This window comes from Oryctolagus cuniculus, chromosome 6 (assembly GCF_964237555.1).
Source record: "Oryctolagus cuniculus chromosome 6, mOryCun1.1, whole genome shotgun sequence".
Taxonomy (NCBI): Eukaryota; Metazoa; Chordata; class Mammalia; order Lagomorpha; family Leporidae; genus Oryctolagus; species Oryctolagus cuniculus.
The window spans coordinates 118,745,242-118,766,559 of NC_091437.1; the positions used below are offsets into that span (position 1 = coordinate 118,745,242).

At 38.4% G+C, this 21,318-nt stretch overlaps 1 long non-coding RNA gene across 1 annotated transcript in view; it reads right to left on the minus strand.

Annotated features, from left to right (window-relative positions):
• The window catches only part of LOC127490595 (uncharacterized), a 242,577-nt gene that overhangs the window by 19,685 nt on the left and 201,574 nt on the right, over positions 1-21,318 (minus strand). The window contains exons 2-3 of the long non-coding RNA XR_007918654.2: positions 13,945-14,134; positions 1,644-1,676 (exon numbers count right to left, since the gene is read on the minus strand). This is a non-coding gene — a long non-coding RNA (uncharacterized lncRNA). The remainder of the gene's footprint in view (positions 1-1,643; positions 1,677-13,944; positions 14,135-21,318) is intronic.

The window sequence follows — 21,318 nt, forward strand, 5'->3', positions numbered from 1 at the left end:
TAGTGAACTTTAGGAATTTGCCTGAGGTAATTTGCCTAAATCAGGAGGAGTTTAGATCATGTACTTTCTTTGAAGATTTATTTGAAAGTCAGAGTTACACAGAAAGAGAAGGAAAGGCAGAGAGAGAGAGGTCCTCCATCTGATAGTTCACTCCCCAGTTGGCTGCAATGGCTGGAGCTGCACTGATCCGAAGCCAGGAGCCAGGAGCCTCTTTTGGGTCTCCCACATGGGCACAGGGGCCCAAGGACTTGGGCCATCTTCTACTGTTTTCCCAGGCCATAGCAGAGAGCTGGATTGGAAGTGAAGCAGCCAGGTCTCGAACCAGCACCCATATGGGATGCTGGCACCTCAGGCCAGGGCGTTAACCCGCTGCGTCATAGCCCCGGTCCCTAGATCACGTACTTTCAAATATTGACAAGGTGTTGTTAGTTACTTTTCCTGCTCCAGCGACAACAGCCTTCTTCAGGTTCTTTGCTTTACTCTTCTTACTTCTCCTGGGAGACTTTTCACCTGCTTGTCACTCTGCCAGTCACTCTGCCTATCCCTTATCTGCCTCTGTCACCCCTACATATTCTCTAGATCTCAATTCAGGCATTACTTCTTCAGGAGAGTCTCCCCAAAGCTCCCCTGGAGGTCAAATCCTTCTTTGTAAACTTCCATACCACTAGTCCCTCTACAGTAGGATGACAGTCTTATTTGAAGCTGTATAAACAAGAATCTCTTCATTAACAAATTATCTGCCCTAACTCATAGGGGTAATAAAATTAACTAATAAATAAAGCAACTGGGATCAGTGCTGTGGTGCAATGGGTTAAAGTCCTGGCCTGTAGCACCAGCATTACATATGGGTACCTGTTTGAGTCCTGGCTGCTCCACTTCCAATCCAGCTCCCTGCTAATATGCCTTGAAAAGCAGCAGAGGATGATTCAAATCCTTGGGCCCCTGCACCCACGGAGGAGACCAGAAGAAGTTCCTGGCTCCCGGCTTCAAATAGGCTCAGCTCCAGCCCTTACAGCCATTTAAGGGAGTGAACCAATGGATGGAAGACTCTCCCTCTCCTCTACATCTCTCTATAACTCTTTCAAATAAATAAAATAAATCTCTTTTTTTTTAAATCAAATGATAAAATAAAAGATGGACATTTGGCACAATGGTTAAGAGGCCACCTAGGATGCCTGCATCCCAAAAGGCAGAGCCTGAGTTCATATCCTCTCCACTCTCAAGTCTACTTCCTACTAATTTGCACCCTAAGAGGCAACAGGTGATGGCTGAATTCACTGAGTGTCTGCTGCCAATGTTGGAGATCTGGATTGGGCTCCCCCCCTGACTTTGGCCTAGCTCAGTCTCAGTTATTTTGGCTATTTGGGGAGTGACCAACAAATAGGAGATCGCTCTCTCTCTCTCTCTCTCTCTGTGTTTCAAATAAGTAAATAAATATAAAATGTTTATCAAAAAGCATTCTAAAACATGATATTTTAAAAGCCCACAATTTATCAATGAAATACATAAAGATACATATGGAAATATGTATGTATATATACATATCTCCTCTTATTTTCAGTACTTATCATTTTAAAGATTCATGCGAGAAAATAAGAGATGTAAGAGAAAGTGATCAGAAAGAAGTGAATGAAACGACTTACAAATAAATCTTTGGCCTTTTCTACAATGAAGACCTGTGAAAACAAAAAGATTAAGAACAGTAAAAATCAGAGATGCTACTGGCGTCACCGCACGCCTGCTGACAGACAAATAATTTTGCTAATATACTCAGTGGAACTTGAAAAATTGAAAAATCCATTCCCTGTATATTGTAATGGCTCAAGCAATGAAAAATTTATATTAGTATTGATAATGACATCCTTGGAACAAGAAAGAGGCAGAGACTGGAAGCACACTGCATTTTTAAAAATCATACCAGGCGTCGTTATGGAAAGCACAGTTCACATCGTAACTAATGCCTTAATAGCTTATCTTCACTAAATAACATATAGGATGGAGAGACATATAAAATGAAGAGTATTGGGAAATTCAAGGCAACAAAAGAAAATGGCCTTCTTCCCAAAGAAACATTTCTCAATATGCTGTATTTTTGTATATCCACCAACCAACATTATTAATGCATGGAGATATTCATAGCTTTTTATACATTACAAAATTGACTTGTGGTTTGCTCTGAAATGGAGTCTCTAAGAGACTTGTTTCATGGCTATCTCTAGGACTAGTGGTTACAATATAAATGTCCCAAGCAGGACATCAGGAGAAAGATACTGGCAGGTATGAAAAGCACCTCCCCACCAAATATATTCTTAGGTTATCTCAATGGATCCAGACAATGCAGCCTCACTTATGAGGTTCTGTACACTGTCACTGGATTGCAGGCTTGTAGGCAAGGTAGGCCAGTGGCTTCTGAAATGTTAAAAGTATCAGGAAAAAAGTGAATCATTGTTGAAGGCCTGTATTGTGTCATTCATCTCACAACAGCTCAAACACTGGAAGGATTTCTTGACTCTCTTGAAACAAATGTTTACTGAGTTCAGTGATTAGGTTAATATTTACTCAGGGTCCATGATGAGCCAATATAGACTAAAAGCAGAAGATCAGAGTAAGGGTTGGGAGAGAGCTACGAAAAAAGATTAAGTGGTGGTTGGCTATGGTAGCCAGCCTCCAAGATGTGTCCTGATGAGCCATGCCTCCTGGTAGACACATATTGAATCAGTGTTAGCTTTGTGACATATAGGATGTGGTAGAATAGTGGAACGTTATTTCTGAAGCTAGCTCCTAAAACGTATTACTAGTTCAACCTTGATTTTTAAGGTCATGCATTACGGGGAAAGCTGTAGGTACCTCAACAGTCCTACGAAGAGATCCCCAGGGACTGCAGCAGAAGCCCCCAGGCAGCACCCACTTGCCAGCCATGTGAGTGAGCCCTCTGGGAAAGGAATTTTCCAGCACCAGTCAAGCCTTCGTATGATTACAGCTTCAGCTGACGTCTGGCTGCAGCTTCAGGAGAGGCCTCAAGTCAGAAGCGCCTGGCTGGTCAAATACCCCTGAATTCCCAACCCACAGAAACTGTGCAAGAAAATGCATTGTTCCTTTGTTCTCACTAAGTCTGTGGATGATTTGTTATACCACAATAGATAACTAATGCTTTCAAGTGGCTGGCATGCGTTCAACTACAACTTTAGAGGTAAGCATAGTGGTTGGGAACAGTTACTGGACTTAGAAAGGTCTAGGTTTGAATCTCAGCTCACTGATTCTCTAAGCTATTTCACCCTTTTATACTTGAGTTTCTTCATTTGAAGAATACAGAGAATAATAATTACCTATACCTATTATTATGGCCAACATCATACATCATTGGGCTACTGGGATCCATTCAAATTCTAAAATCTTAGCAAACACTATACATACATGTATGCATATGTGTGCATTTATACATTTACATATTTATTTATCTGTATCTATATAAGGCAGACAAGAGAGACACTGTTTACAAACCACTGACTATTTGGCTGCTGAGCTAGAGAGACACTTTACATATTTAAACTGTGGGTAATATGCCTTATTTCATATCCATTGAATCATATCACTTAAAAGCTCAATATTTTTAGAATTAGTCCAAGATGAAAGCTGTTTGGAAAAAAGGGACTGAACTGTAATCAATTCCTATTGTAGCAAATTAATCTTTGTACAAAATCTAGAAAGTATTTCATCAACTAGAAACCAAAGAGACAGCTTTATTACTACCTAAGAGTGAGCTGACCCTATGAATCTGTAGGGACTGGGAAAAGCAATCAGTCCACGGATTTTTACTACCAGAGAAACCGAGATTAGAGAGGAGCAGCTTTTGCTGCCCATCCCCCACCCCTAGAAGGCAATACTGCAAGTGTGTGTCAACTTCCTGTTTGAGTTCCATGCCTAGCCCTCCCCTGGCCTTCTAGCAACTGAGGCTGCACTGCATTTTGACCTAACAAAAGCAAACAAAACAAGTCTTTGCTAGACCAGCCTTTTTCTATTGAGACCTGAATATTCACAAGTTATAAGTATTCCCGAAAAAGTCCCTAATTTGAAATAGTTCATCTGGTTGTCCTCTTTCTGCTCTCCCCACAGTTTCTGGTAATCCTAAGAACCTTGGATATTATCATTCCACAGCCTCTCTCACTCCAGTTTTTGCCAATTCCAATTTGTTCTGAGTCCTGCAATAAATGAAATAAATAATAAATGAAAAGGCCAGAGGCAACAGCACCATCACCCTGCACACCCAGGGGAGAACCCAGAGGTTGTAGGGCGCTCTCTGCAGAGAAGATGGAAAACAGTGTCTCAGGGGCCCAATTATTTACTGTAGCTGCTAAAATGAAATGATTTATGTTGGTGACAAGGCTGTCCTGGAAATAGTAGCCAAGTGGTATAAATTTAGATCTATTATTTTTAAAAAAGTCATTCTTTCATTCTTATATCGAAAAGAATCCAACTTAAAAAGAAATTACTTGACTCCAGGTTATACATATACATACATACTGCACAAGGATTTGATATTTAATGATTACTGGATGTGCCGATATATGTAATTGATACAGCTTTAAAAATCCAAGAACATAAACATTTTGTTCTTCAAATTCATAAAAACATATGAAATAATTTGAGTTAAGCCATAGGTGCTTTAGTTTTCTGGAAAATTATATGTATAACCAAAGCATTTAATCAGTCATGGCCTGGGTAAAGAAACCTTCAAGGGTTAAACTCACTAGATTGAGATCAAGATTTGGTTACTTCAAAACAACACCCTACAAGGTCACATACTGAAATGAGAAATTGAAAATGTCAAATAGCAATGCGGGTTCCATTGGATGAGCATCAAAAGGAAATTCATTAAAGCCCTGGGAGAGTCCAAAGCACAGAATTCCCAGGCTTTCACTGTCAGGAGAGAGGAGCCAGTCATTGGTTAAAGCTTAAGGGATCAAGTTGCTACACAGTCACGATAGTGTACAGAAAAGTTTTTTAAGTTGCATACAATTAGTTAAAGAAAAGTAGCATTCAGCTTGAATGTACTTATTTTCATTTATAAGTACATATGCTCCATTATACATCATGTATATTAAAAAATGGAAACTTAGAAAATAACAACAAATATAATCAGATGTCCCTTAGTATTCCAATGCTTCACCATTGCTTACAGCAATGCCACCAAGATTTAGAGATGCAGATAAATATTGGGGAAACACTATTAATGATAAGGGTGGAGGACAAGAAGTAAGAGGCCCCAGGACACTTTAGGTTAGCCTGCCCAATTGCTAATGTTCAAGAAAACAATGAATGGATATTTAGGATATTAGTATAAATGCTCACTCCCCCCCCCCATAACATTTTGCTTTGTTCCTTGTGATTGTCAATTGCTGTGCTCACAAGTGTTATCTCCACGATTTGCCCTCACTCCACCATTCTTTGGACTCCGTTTTTTGACTGTTAACATGGCACTAGAAAAGCCAAACACTAAAATGAACTAGACAAAGAAATGAAAACAAAGTAACACTGATTTTAATGGTGGCATTAAATGGTGGCATTAAGTGATGGCAGAATGGACATCAGAATTCTCTCACAGACCGCCTGCCCATTTGTGGAGCAGTGGTTCTCAAACCCGAATTATTTACAAAGAACAATTGCTTAGGGTGCAAATGTCTGAGGTCTTCTGCCACCTCTGGAAATTTTGCTTTTGTTGGTCTTCTGTGGTCCCGGACTTCTGCATTCTATACGTATGTGGATCATGCTGAGGCAGCTGACTAACATTAACTTGAGGAAGAAGTAAAACATCCATATTCTGAATCCTTAGACTTTTTGACCCAATCTCCATGTCTTGACCCCCCACCCCATAACCATTCTTCTAAATAAGGCCGATCAGAAGGTGTGGATTGTGAGGAACGGATCAGAGACCCTCCAGAGGAAGCTCGCACAGGTAGGATTGAGTAGGTTGTCACGTCGTTTGTTGCCTTAAGACCTACAGGCCCTTTGGCAGCACCGTGGCAGCAAGTTCTCTAGGGACCAATCTACAGTGCTGAGCTGGCTACCCTGCCCTTCAGTGCCAATCCTGAAAATGGGGCATTTTTTTCAGGACAATTTGGTGTTCAGAAACCACACTGAGTGAGAAGTCTTGTGGGATGGCTTCAGGATACCAAGAAGAAGTGACAGGGAAAGGCACGAGGGTGATGAGGAATTGAGAGAACATTCAAGGCTGAGCATATAGTTGGGTGTGAGGGGAAGGATGCTATTGATGGGATTAGAAATCTGTGTGGGGGCAGACAATGAACAGCATTGCAATGTTATTATGAAGTTAGATATGATTCATTAAGCAGTGGTAACCCCTGACAATGTTTTCAACAGGGTAAGTGGGTAAAATGAGTTGAGCTTAAAGCAATTAATTTCATGGCAATATGAATAATGTATTGGTGGCATGGGACTATGAATGCAAAAAAACAGGTTCAATAGTTGTAGGTTCAATAATTCACTATTTTCAACACCTTATTAAGGAATTAACTAAAGAATTAAAAAGGTCTTAGACACCAAGCAATCTAGTGATTGGGGCTAAAAAAGGAAATTTTCATATATATGGCTCCTTACATACAACTATATGGCTACCTATTCACATTGTAATGCATATGCATGGCCCTATCAGAGCCTTAAAATAAATCACCATGTTTAAGACAAACCTTGCTCTCAATTCCCTATCCATACTATCCTCATTTTGAACATGGAGGAAATAAAACAAATTTAGGGAACTTTATTATTTATTTCAATTCTGCACATATAGAAGTTATTTTGGGTACTGCATTGGCTTTTAAAAACAGAAGAAGTATAGCCACACATTTTTATTCAGAAAGGAAAGGAAATACTAAAAGTAAATACAGCATAACCTAGCTTGCTTCCTTGATAATACCCATCACTGCATTCCCCTGTGAGATGATAAGATTCTTGATGACAGAGTCCAAATCTATTTTGTCCACTTTGTTAGTCCCAGCAACTAGAGCAGTGCCTACTTGACAGGTAGAGGGTGCTTGTGAAATATTCTGGATTGAATAAATTGTTCAGGTTCATTAGAATGTCATAGAAAGACTTCACAACTCACCAAGGGACACAGCTATTTAAAACCATACTGATCTGTAACACAAATCTGTGTCTCTGAGGAGTAAGACCAAGTGACATGATTCATTCCTTACCTACCGGGAGGCCCTTGACCTAACATGTTCACATCATGACATCAGGGAATACTTCCCTTGTGCTATGTGTATGTCCTGGATCTGGCTAGGAATACATTCTGAAGATGTTACATAAGTGTGTTACCTGAAGGAGTGCATTCTGTAACCCAAACAGGCCCATAGCTCCTGTGAGAAGCCAATGATCTTTTTCTTACTTTCATGACCAATTTTATGTATATTTGTTAGATTGAAATGGCAGTACCAATCTTTCTCAATTGTCTGAAGACAATATATTGACAGATTCTGTAGCCATTTATTAAATTACCTACTGTGTGTTATACGAACATGAAGATGGATAAAGAGAAACTAAAGAATGTTGCTATAAAAACTGAAGTGTTTACATCATTTCATTGAGTGTGTACTAGGATAGAATAACTGCTACAACAAGCAACCTCAAATTTCAGTGGCTTAGCACAATATAAGATAATAGCTTATTCATACAAAACCCAGAGCAGATGTTTCTAGATAAACAGTTTTCCTTGGGATCTCGCCTCTGAGTATACTCAAGGGACTCAATCCTTCCCTTCCATCTCCTGACACTATTGTCTTCAACATGCGACCCCCCAAGTTCCCACAGAAAGGAAAGCAAGACAGTAAAAGATCAAGCATAGGAGATTTTTATAGGCCAGTTCTGAAGGTGGTAGATATCAGTAAGGGTCATGGGAAATATAGTCATAAATCCAGAAGAAAGATGAAGCAGGTTAGCAGAACACAAGGCACTGCTGCCACAAAGCCTTAGCACAGTTTCTGTTTATCTCATTTGTCAGTGATTTTCCCTACAGTCAGCCCTGAGTCGGTCAAGCACAAACTAAGAGGCAAGTAGCACAGTAGGAGGCTATAATTATGACTTTATATTAATTACATTAGGCATAATGAGTTACATGTAATTTCCATTCAAATCTCTTATAATTTGGTCCCCATCTCAGTTTCAAAAACTTTTTATGAACTTCATCATTAATTCATTCTGGTAGTTATCCAAAATCAGCCTGATATATTTCACAAGAGTGAGCTACTTTTTCCATTCTAGTAGAGATGACCTTTATAAATTCTAAGACATAATCATTTTTGTTAATTCAAAACAGGTGGAAAATATCTTATAGGAAGTCATTAGATATGCAAAAGATCAAGCTGAAATGTTATTGCTTCTCTGTGACTCTCCCTTCTTGTGATTTCCATCCCCGGATATAAGGAATCGCCTCATCTGTGTTTTCACAGCATTTTACATTTATTCAGGTTTTTTTAGAAGGAATCACACGACAGTATAGTTATTGGGTTACATGTTGGGCTTCTTCATACACTTGAGCTCTTCTAAGCTAAGAGAGTTTGTATCTTTAGCACCTAAAAGAATTGTTGGCTTCTATCAGGCACAGAAAAAGTGCTACTGAACAAATCAGTGAAGTGTCCTCTGTTACAGCCTTTGTGATCCTGTGTCCACATCACTTTGATACAAAACAGCACTGCAGTTTGTTTTATGTGTTTCTGTGACTCTGGTTACCAAACTGTGAACCCTTTAGTGCAACATACCTGGAATATATTTATCTATATACTTACAACTCAACTTGCTCCAGAAATGATTATATATGCTTTGTTCTATATGTAGTAGACTATGATTTCAAAATAGATAAGTGAAGAAATCATGGCAAAGAATAATAAGATTAGGAAAAATTACATAGTATCCACAAGTGAGATAAATGCATTACATGCCTGGCAGAATATTTTATACTATCCTGTGAAGAGTGAACCATTAACTTGGTTCTGAGCTTTTTAGTAGTCAGGTAAAAAAGGGCTACTTTCTCATTCACAAACCATAATGTCTGAAAAATTCAAGCAAATTACTTTCTTGATGTGAAGGTGATTTGTTTTGGTGCTTCAGATTCTTATTTTTGTTTTTCCAGCTACCCTGAGGTCTTTGTCAAAACAGTGTAAAAACCATGAGCTAAATTTTGCTGGAGACTTTACACACAAAATCAGGAACTGTTGTTATAGGGTGAGATGTGAGACCTCTTATAAACTCTAAGATGAAATTCTGAGATTCACAGAAATAAAAGATCACCCCAAAAACTAAACAATCATTCAATGTATCTCTTTCCTCTTTGTCTCCTAATGTCACCAATCCAGGAGCCAGAGAACATGGGCCTTTGGATGCTTTCAACAAAGACCAATTTAGAGAGAAATGATCTCTTCTACTGGTCCAGAATATTTACCCAATAAGAGCATTTATATGCCAAGCACCAAATACAGTGTATGCCAGTACTTGAAATGCCGGTATCAGGATAGCTAAATTACTGAAGGGTTGCAGTTATATTTTTCACAGGAAATTCTAATTTATTAAGTCCTAATTGGAGCTCAGAAATCTGCAGTATTAAAAATGTCCCAGGTGAGTCTGATGGAAATCTGTTTGCAAAAAATCACCAGTGCATTCCATTAAACAGGAATATGAATGAAATTTCCATAAATTTATTTTTTGTTTCCACTTCACCACTCCTAGTTTTGGTAGCTTAAAGAATTTGTCCCTAAAGAAGATATACTAGGTAAACCTCCCAGCCCTTAATGGTACAAGATATAACTCATCAATCCTATGGCCCTGTCCTGGCATTTAGGGATTGAGGAATAATTAGCTCATGGGCTCTATGTTAGACAAACAACTAAGAGGCTATTCCAAAAGTTTGTAGAAACTGCAATTTAAAAAGTTTATTTTGGTGCAAAAAATTTTTTTGAAATTCAACATATAGGAGGTCTTCAAAAAGTCTGTGAAAAATGTGCACTATATAAAAACTATGCATGGATTTTAGTATTTTTGCACCAAGATGAATTTATCTTTTAATTCCGTTTTCCCTGAACTGTTTGAAGTACCCTTGTCTTATTCATAGAAATACAAGGTTTTTGGCAGACAATATCCATTGTGCTAACAAATCAATACAGAACTCCAAGAAATTGCTCCCATTGTATAAAATCAACAATAACAATTGACATCATCCAATTAATATGGCCTGTATGACATACTATATGTGATTTTTAGGACTTTTCATTTAATACCTAGAAGATCCTATGAAACTGATAAAGATAGCATCATTCTCACTTTACAGATAATAAAACCAAGTTGGCAAAGTCAGAATTTGGCTCCAGGTAATCTGATTTGAGAGGTCGTGATCTTAACCTTCTCACTATCCTGCCAGAAGCCAGGAACAGTATCATAAACTTAACAGATGTAAGAACAGAAAGCCAAATCCTACTTTGGCTAAGATGATTTTACCTTTTATAGACAAAGAGAAAAATATCTGATGCCTTCAATAAAAGTAAGGGAGTTTACCAGAATTTAGCAGACATATAATAATAAAAATTATCAGAAAATACTATACATCAGGGTATCTATTTCATTTGTCCCAGCTAAACAGATTCCAGAAAAGGAATTTTACTGATGACAATACCATGTACATGGTAGGCTTCCAATCCACTCTGAGCAACAAACAGGTGCATGAAAGAAAAATGAATGATAAAATAGCCTCAAATTGATGAAGGAGAAATAAAAAAGGAATATGGGGGAATGTATCTGAGGAACATTGTAGTTTAGCTAAATTGCATCATATTTTCACTCAACCAAAACATTAATTAATTTAATGACTCTAGACTGTATCTATGAAGAGAATTTGGCCCATTTTATTACTAAGTTTTCTTGTATCTCTTTTAACACAAATTCTATGACCACTCAAATCTTGTGGCAAAAGTGATTTCCCAAGAAGTCTGCAGTTTTACTCCATATTTTACCTACACCATCAATGTAGTTTGAAAAAGCATTTGAAATTATAACTCCTTAAAACATTTTTGGTTCATAGGCATATACATTGTATAAAAATTGCTTTCACCTGAGAATTGAAACTGGTAGATAAATAATGACAGGAGGGAATTATATGATAGTTTTTGTTTATGCTGGGATTGCTAAACTTTAGACATGGAAAGACAGAGGACACCTCAAGTGTGTTTGTTCAGCTGATATATTTAACTCCCAAGAACTGTCCCATTAAGCTGGATGATAAAAATATCATCTTAAGTGTTAAAGTGATCATACTAAGTGTTAAAGTGAACATATAGATAAGATTAAGATTAAGTATTAAAATGATCATATAAATAGGATCAAGTGTGTGGTAGTTATAGTAGATAGAATTAAAAAAGAGAGAATGTTCCAACGTGGGAAGCAGTCTTCACAGCAGACTCATAGAATGACAATTGCTTTAAATAACACCCTGATCTCAGAATCAGCCTTTAAGGCTTCCTGCTCTGACTGAAAAGTCCATGAAAGCATTTCAGTATAGAAAGCCAACATAAGGCAGTAAAAAAAAAAAAAATTCTACATGAAGGATCTTTATGAGTGAGATCCCAACAGAAAGAAGTGGCCATCAAAGAAGATGTACTTTTCTCTAAAGGGAGGAGAGCACTTCCACTTTGCTTATGGCCTTGTCCAAATACTGATGGAGTTTGTGGATTCAAAAGGATTCCATAGCCTTGGCAGCTCATGTCAAGAGCCTCTGGTGGTCACTGACATCATACATAAGAGTGTTAATTATTAATTTAACAACAGGAGTCACTGTACACTAACTCTCCATGTAGGACCTCTGTCCTCAATAAGTTGTATTATGAGTGTTAACTGTGATACTTGTTCTCAGTTTGTGTGTGTGTGTGTGTGCAAATTGTTGAAATCCTTACTTAGTAAAGAGTTGGTCTTCTGTGTACAAAGTTAATTGAAAATGAATCTTAATAGAAAATGGAACTAGGAAGGGGAGAGGCAGGAGGAGGTGAATGGGAGTATGGATGGGAGGGCAGTTATGGTGGGAAGAATAACTATGTTCCTAAAGTTGTACATATGAAATTTGTATTCCTTAAAAAACAAATTAATAAAAAGTTGTCATCTGGACATGTGTGAATTTCCATACACTTGCAGCTCTAGGCCACAGGGAAAATGACTAAGGTCCCAAGGAAAGGATCACAGCATTCCCAGTCTACGGGAATGAGTATGAATGACAGAAGAGCATGCAGAAGACTTCATGTAGTGAAAGTATCAGTGTGTTGTATCCCCATTCCTACCTCTGGTCACACTCATATCCACTCACACAAATGTGCAAATATACAACAGACATGAGTAGAAGAGAGGTCTCACAGTCAGAGACTCAGGACCATATGAAAATTTGGTTCTTGTGGAAGAATGGAAGCCTGGGACAGCCCGTATGCTAAAACCTAGATACTGTGTTTGTCTCCTTCCCCAGTAAACCTCTTGAGGAAAAGATCTTGCTTAACCATTTGTATTCTGGGTACCTTGTATATGGCTAGGCACAATCAGTTTTTAATGCAAGTTTGTTGAAATATTAAATAAATAGATCAGTGAATAAATGAATACCACATTCAAATAGTTCATTATAGACTTGAATCCCCATAGAATGCCCATCCCAGCCTCCTGATTTCTCCTGCTGCCTGGATAGGAGCCAGATAATAATGCCTTCCATTAGAAGAGTGCTTTAAAAGTTGTGAAGTACTTCAGAGTCTGTTAAACTCATCTTATCTTCACAACAATAAGCATGCATGCAGTAAGCTGTTGAGGGGAAGGCAGACACCATGACCCCAACGGTACATAATATTGAACCATGGAGCACCAAGGTCAAGTGACTTCTCTCAGTTCGCACATCAACAGACTCTGCTAATAGAAACAGAAGTGGGGCCAATGCTGTAGTGTAGCAGGTAAAGCCTCCACCTGTAGTGCCAGCATCCCATATGGGTGCCGGTTCAAGTTCCAGATGCTCCACTTCCAATCCAGTTTTCTGCTATGGCCTGGGAAAGCAGTAGAAGATGGCACAAGTCCTTGGGCCCCTGCATCCTCATTGGGGACCCAGAGAAAGTTCCTGGTGCCTGGCTTCAGATCAGTGCAGTTCCAGCTGTTGTGGCTATTTGGGGAGTAAACCAGCAGATGGAAGTCTTCTCTCTCTCTCTGCCTCTCTGTAACTATGCCTTTCAAATAAAATAAATAAATCTTAAAAAAAAGAAATAGAAGTGAAGCAAAGGTGTCTAGTTATCATTCCCTGTCTACTCTTCCATATATATATAATATATTTCATATGTACTTATTTATGTATATGTATTATAAAATCATTTATTCGCCCATACACCACATAACAGTTAATTCTTGTTACTCATGGTGTTTTATAAAGTTTCTGCAAACACTGAAACACTGAGTTAGTGGATACTGAACTCCTAAGCATGAGTGTGTGTCTATATGCATACACAATAGCATTTATAAGTTTATATACATGTATAGATCATAATATTAAATACTAAAAACTTGGTTTGGTGGATTCTATTTTCATTATTTTACAAAAGAGAAAAACAAGGCTCATAAATGTCAAGTGACTTGTCTGAAGCTGCCTCACTACTGGCCCCAAAGCCAGAATCCCCTGCTCTCCATGGCCCCATGCCCTACTGTCTCTATCCTCTGGTACCTACTGTTGGGAGGAAACAAGAACAGTGAAATGTCTTGTTTTACCTCAACTGGGATCTGGTATATCAAGGGGATTCAAATTCTTCATGTTCCTTACATGTCTGTGAATGACTGCAAAAGCCCTAGGAGTAATGATTTTGGAGTTAAAAACAAGTTTCAGTGAGCAGGCAAATTCACAAATACAGATTCCGTGAATGATGAGGATTGACTCACAGGAATGATCTTTCCTCTAGGTCTGGACTCTTAGGCAAGGAAGGCAGGCCAGATTTGTAATAAGAAGCGTGATGCACCAACAGAGAACATGGTCTTCCACCAGTTTTCTGCTTCTATGTTCCATCCTCCTCCAGTCTATAAATTTTACAGAATTACTTCTAGTTTCCATATTTCATTTTCCTTGTAATACCTGTGGGCATTGAATTAGTACAAAAAGAGAAAGGGATGTTACTTTACTCACAGTTTCCCATCCCCACTTAGACTACCTATTCTTCAGCACAGGGAAGAAAACACCATCGCTGACAATGTGAGAGGGTGAGGCAACATAGTGAGGCAAAGAAAGCAGGGGTGAAAAACCGATTAGGAGCTTCGAAGCAGGCAACACTGTTGTGTAGTCATCAAGGGGGACACAACTTGAGCTGGCTGAAGGCCTGTGTGGCATCTTAAGGATGCATCCTTGGACTAGCACACCAGCATCAGTGTGCTGAGTCAAAGAACTGCAGGAGTGTGCACAGAGAATGAAGCAGAGCACCTTGTGCAGTTAGTCATTGAGTCTGCTCTCCCAACTGGACGATTTTCACAAACTATACATTTAATGATCACAAGAACACAGCCAGGAACAGTACTGTATTCTTTCTGCAACTGAATAAAGTCAAGCTTAAGTAAGTTTACAAAGGAGAAGAGACTTATCCAGGCCACTTAACTGGTCAGGGTCAAGGTCAAGATTCAAACTAAATGCTGTCTAAGCTAATGGCCACTTTTTCTATTGTGCAAACATGTTTTCCATGTGAAAAACAGAGATATGGATCCAAAAGGAGTTGGCCAGAATTTCTCAGCACTGAAATTCTCCACTCTTTCTAAAAATGAAGCTATATTATAGGACCCACTTTGAGAAAGGGCATAATTCAAGTTGTCAAATGATGGTTTTTAGTCTTAAATTTAGAAATTAACCCTCTGAACTGTTTAAATTTACTTGCCAATAATGGGTATGTTCTAATAACTACATTTTTCACTCTCATTATTATGAATGAAGTTGTTTGTTATGAAAGACACAATTCCAAAGGTATCCAACTACTCTTACTGTTAAAAAGATAATGTTTATGACTTTGGAAACATGTTAATTTCATCTTCTGATACACATACACCAATTTAACAATTAACTATGCAGGGGTGTTCATCTGCAAATGCTTGGTGTCTTGCTAAATTCAAGACATTAGATAAAACAATAGATGGGGATGTCCATAATTTCCAAATATACCTGGATTCACTCATCTTTGCCTAGGTGCAGGTGGAACCCAACTATTGGCACACAGTGAAACAGGAATTTGCCCTGTGCTTCCAGGAGATAAATGCATTACTTCAATGCTCTTCCACCTTGCCAGCCTCTCATTCCTCTCAGACTATGAAACAGGAAAACAGATACCATTCCTTCAACTCCCAAGTCATGTATTGTATTTTTTAATGATGTGCAATTGATTCAGTGCCTTTGAACTTCCTCTAAATATTCAAACCACTTAGGATCATTAAGATGCTTTCAGAATGCGGAGAATGTGTCTCTCAAGTATTCTTTGCCACTCGCTGTAGATTGAAAGTTGCCTCTGTCTCACCCAAACTGGGTGTCAGCTCATGGATCATTACTGTAAATTGCCAGCATTAGAAATGGTTAATCTCAAAGATCAATTTTGGAACACTTGAGCAAGAGGAGTTACCAGGTCATGTATTGGGAGGTGCACTAGGTCTTACTATAGGAAAATAAGCTTCGAAGGGTTCTGAATGTATCTGTCATCTGCATCAGTAGTCATATTGCTGTGTAGGGATACAGATTACGTTTTTTTTTTTTTTTTTTTTTTTACTGCAGGGACCACTATTCTGCTCACTTCTGAGACATAGCTCATTTTTGATAATAGCGAGGGCACAATAGGAATAACAGCAGTGAGTCCAAGCTGGCTGGCCAGAGGTGGAAACAACACTTGACCATGTTGAACTAAGTTCATTGCATTGGGTTTTTTATTTGGGAGATTCCCCACTCTGCTATAGTAAATGGCAGGGTGCCAAGGGGCTGGAGGAGGTAGAACAAGTCAGTAGGCCTAATGCAGGTCAGGACAGAGACTTTAAAATAATAAGTATAACTTGCATAAGTCACAGGGAAATCAAGTATATTGCATTTGTCATTCATATTTTTAGTTATTCCGTGGTAGAACTACCCTAAGTTCTATGCACATGATGCCTTAGATTTGTGAAACCTTTCACGGTTGCCTACCCTGAGGTTCACCCTGAGGTTCATCTTAACCTGATTTGCTTTTGTAGGAAAAATATTACAGAGAAATCAGTAGTTGCAGAACTACCCTATTGGTAAGCTAGTGGCATCCAAAACTTTTTTGACTCTGGCCCACAAAAATAAGTGAACTTTACAGTACACATACAAATGTATGAACAGGAAAATACACACAAGTTTAGTGAAGCAATGCTTTAACAAGTGATGGCTAAAGAAATAAAGAAATTAGGGAAAAATCATATGATGATGTATTATATATTCAATAAATGTATTTACCCAGAATGTTTAATAACATGGCACAATGCTCACAATAGAAAAATATAATAAAATACAGAGAAATGTAGGAAAGAAATTGTGTGTATGGAAAAAAAATAAAACTGGAGTGATTCCTAATTTATGCTATGCAACTAATAAAAAAATTGAGTTACTCTGCAACCTTTTCATTCATCTATTCATTTATGTGAGTACATGATAATTTTGAACCCCTATGATATATTAAACTCTTTAATAGGGCACAGCATGAGTAAGACAGATGTTGTGGCCTTAAGCAACTCAAAACATAGTAGATAATCCAGGTAAGTAGGTGCTAACTTTGAATGTGATGAACACAGCACTGGAGTGGTATGGAAGAGAGATATAGAGAGGGTGAAGCTACAGGACATGGGCCAATGGGAGAGCTTTACTGTGAAGGGATAATCATGGACTCAGTCTTTAAAAATATGAGGCGTTTGCCAAGTAAAGAAGGAAGGGCATTCTCAAGCAATAAAAGCAGATTGAACAGCTCGGAGATGGAAGAGGATGCTCCTAGGCTGGGAAACATATATATTGTAGAAGAACTAAAATGCAGTACTGGAGTATGGGAGAATAGCAAGAAATGAAACAAGCAAGAGCAAACAAAGTGTACTTGGTGCTATTATAAAGAATTGGGTTTATCCTGTAGGCAGCAGAGAGTCCAGGGCTGAGTAGTGACCTGACCTTATTTGCATCTCAGGAAGAGCATGCAGCACACAGGGCCAGGAACGCGGAGGTTTATTTAGGAGTTGAACTTAAACCTGCAGTCACTTGTCACCATTAGACCAATTCTTCCAAGAGAATCTGCAGAGACCCTGTTCTCCATGAAGCTAATGTCCAATTTATGGGACACAAAATCACACCGAATGAAGAAATGCACTTTCTTAAGATAAATGTGCTCTGTTAACCAACATTTTGACACAAAGAGAAGTGCTGGCTTCGTAGAAATAATTAATCCTCTTTTTCTGCCACTGGGATAAACAAAGAAGGAAAAAAGAAATAGATGTTATAAAAAAATAAAATCCAAGGCAGATCAAAGGGGATGTGGCAGAGGATTCAGCAACTGCCACCCTTAAGCAAAGAACAGTAATGAAGAAATGAGTTTTGGCAGCCCAGCCAATGGGATATGAAAGAAATTAATCCAGAAGGGATGTAATGACCTGAAAAAAATGATGAGCGAAGTCCAGAAGGATTAGAGAGAGAAAGAGGCAGCAGACAGGTAGAGCCATTTTCCACTCTGTCTTTCCTTTCCGAAGGATGTCAGATTTAAGAACTCAGCAAAAGAAGAAGATGAGAAAAAGCAAACTGAAGAATTGATTCGGCAAAGTCATTTAAATTGCTTATTCTTCTTATTCATTTTTCTTGTTGAGGCAAAAAATGGTGTTTTAATTCACTGTCATAACCGAGCAACTGGCTATTGATAACATTAGCTGTATTCAATCATGGTGAAATATCAGTAGATTCATGACACATTTTCAGGTATTTTGTTTTTCCAGCTAAAGATTAGAGTTGCTTTTGAGACCCACATCTTTGGTATAATGTACTTTGATGGTTTTTATTTTTATTCCAGAATGGACTTAGTGCAACAGGGAATTAAAATGAAATCATTAAATTCTTTCTGCTTAGCACTTTAGAGAACATTTCTATCCAGTCTGCCTAAGGTTAGTGAACACTATAATAATAAATTGTTAATACTGAAGTCTATGGTATTTATCTGATTTTTAAATGATTTTTCCAGCTCATTAAGTAGAGTCTGAGTTTCTCTTATTTCTGGTTAGAAATGGAAGAGAGAACATTGAAGGCCTGTGAATATTTTCCTGACCAAAGGCTCCCAAATAGATTCAGAAATGGTATGGATGTCTCCAAGAATGGGTCAGAAACTGTGTAAGAGTTCCAGAGGCACAGGTTCTTATTTATTACTTGGGATGTGCTTTTCCCACATAATTTGACATCCGACAATGATTATCTGACAGTGATGGTGTTCACCACAAGAAATTCATACCAGGAGTTTAGTCTCAAATTTTTAAAGACCCTCCTCCTTATCCTTTTTTTTGTGAATCAGGAAAATGTGCTATCCAAAGTTCTGATGACTAAAGAAGTTGCAGAATGAAAATCAAAATAATAAATCCTCAGGTAATTTGACTTCATAGTCAGTCCCATGCCGCAGAATATGAAAAATGATACACAACTGTGTGGCCACTAGATTTTTGGGTTAGATTAAAATATCTTTAAAATTCTAAAGGTGCCAATATTAGTTAAGTCTGCCATTTGATTTTGAGAATTTTAGCCAAGACACTGTTGGTTCCTACCAACCTTCCTCTACCATCTCTGATCAAATTGCTATCCACACTGGAGACAAAGGATTTCTACCCACTCCCTGCAAGTCAAGGTAGGGGAGCCTTTGCCAAAGAAACCCTTTACCAGAAGTGGGCAAAGTGGAAATCATTGCAGACAGTGTCCTCAGGGTCTGGTCTTGTGGTCCAGCTGCAGTGAGAATTTTCTCAGCTTCCTAGGGGAGAGGGGTGCTGACCCAGCTTTCAGCCAGAGCCTGCTGCTGGAGAACTAATTATTAGTGTGAAAAAAAAAAAAGACTTGATTCAGGTCAATGTTTTCGCAAACATTGTTTACATTTGATTTTAAATCCATACAATGGCAGAATTGACATTTGCAGCTTGCTACCACATTCATTTGCTAGGTTTTATGTTATTTTATTTTCAGGTTCAGAATGTTTGAGAAGGCATTTATCATTAAAGCCGTGGCCTTTGCTCCTAAATCTTCGCCTCACAAGTACAATAACAAAAACTGCTAATTAAAAGGGGGAAAACAACCAAGAGTTGGCACAAAGGGGCACCTCTTCCTCATCAGCATAGAACAATAGAGAAGCTCCTTACACTGCAAGGCCTGAGGCTCAGTGCTGGGAGGCCTGTTCTACCCATCTAGGTACCTCTACTCAAGGCTACTGTCTTAAGAATATGAGAGGAATGAAAGGCACTATTATCTTATAAAATAATCATGCAAGATTTGCTAGGCTATTTTCAATAACAACAGAATAAAAATTACTGTGATTTAACCCATCAAAGATCCTTTCTCACAATCACAAAACCTATTGTGGGTTCAGGCAAAACTCTGGAGCAACTTGACCTTGTATGGTGATCTAGTAATCCAAGCAACAGGGCACCACCATTGCGGAGGTACTGCCCTCCTTGTTCTATCCAGCAGGAGAAGAAAGTGCTAGTCTCCCACTAGTGTTTCATCCAGGAAGTAGTCAAAGGCACGGTTCAATGGCCAAACAAGTCAGATGTCCCCACCTAATCGTAAGAGGGCAAAACAAGCTCACTCTCTCATAAGCTTACATGAACAGAATCTGATTAGGGTGAGCACTAAAAATCTATCCACAGTGCCTTACATACATTTGGTCCTTCTCTGTTTAGCTAGCACTTATATATACTTGGACTAATTTTTTAAAAGAGGTATTCTTTCTCTTTTTAATAAATTTCAAAATTCTTTTTCTTGTCTCTGGTATTTGCACTGGCATGCGAATTTGTGTTCTTTCCAAACTTCACTAAGTCAATTGAGATAAGAAAGTTGATTTATTCTATTGAAAATATTTTTAACATTGCTCTCAAAAATATATTTCAGTACACCCAACCACCAGGAACTCTCACCCAAAAGACAATTTTATGAGTTCTATAATATATGAACTCTATTATAGGCAAATAAAATGAGACCCTGAGGCAATAAATATATGAGTATTTCCAAAATTGTCTGAATAAGGAAAATTTGAGCTAGAACATCTGAAACCTCACCTAACAATTCACAAGTCATAACTACCCCAAAATGGAACTGAACACTGATGTGTTCCATTTTTACATATGGAAAAACTAAAACAAAGAGAGGTTGGGTAACTTGTGGAGAATCACACAGCTAGTTAGTAGCTAGGCAAGAACTTAATCCAGGTATCATGGCTGTCATAGTCCTCTTAACCACTATATTGCATAGCCTCATGTACCATTTTATGCACACATATATATTTACACAAACACACACACACACATATATATATATAGTTTCCATTAAAGATGTGTTAAAGAATACAAGTCTAGAAAGGTAGACACAGAACATACAAGCATACTAGAGGGCCTTTGTGCTGTTAAGATTTGATTAATACCATAAGCCAAAGGCCAGCAAACTTTTTCTGTAAAGGGCCAGGTTGTAAATATTTTAGGTTTTATAGGCTCTTATAATTTCTTTCACAACTGCTCAACTGTGCCATTGCAGGAAAGTAGCCATGAACAATATGTAAATGAATGAGAGAAGCTGTATCCTGATACATTTTCTTTTTTCTTTTTTATAAGACCAGATTTGGCCCATAGGCCATGGATCTCCCTGCTCCAAGCAATGAGGGAGCTTGAAGAATTCTGACACAAATTTGTGGTGGATAGATGCTGACAGTGACATGAGTGGTGGGGAGCTGGATTAGAAACAGGGAGCAGCAAAAGAGGTCTGTATCAGTAATCGACACCTGAATAGAGGCAGTGGTGGTGAGGAAGTAGAAGATGGCTTGGCCAGAGAGGTCTTGAGCTGGTACAATTGACAAGTTTGTCAATCAGTTGTCAGATCAGAGGGGAATAAATTGGGAAGACCATGAATGCGCGATGATATGAAGCGCCTCTCCATGAATATAAGAAAGAGAAAAGGGGGAAAGGAAAAGCAGTTAAAATAGGTAGGGGAGGACATACATTGGGATGGAGCAAATTGGAGTTTTCTGGATTGTCCTGGGATAGATGCCCATTAGAGTGTTGAACATA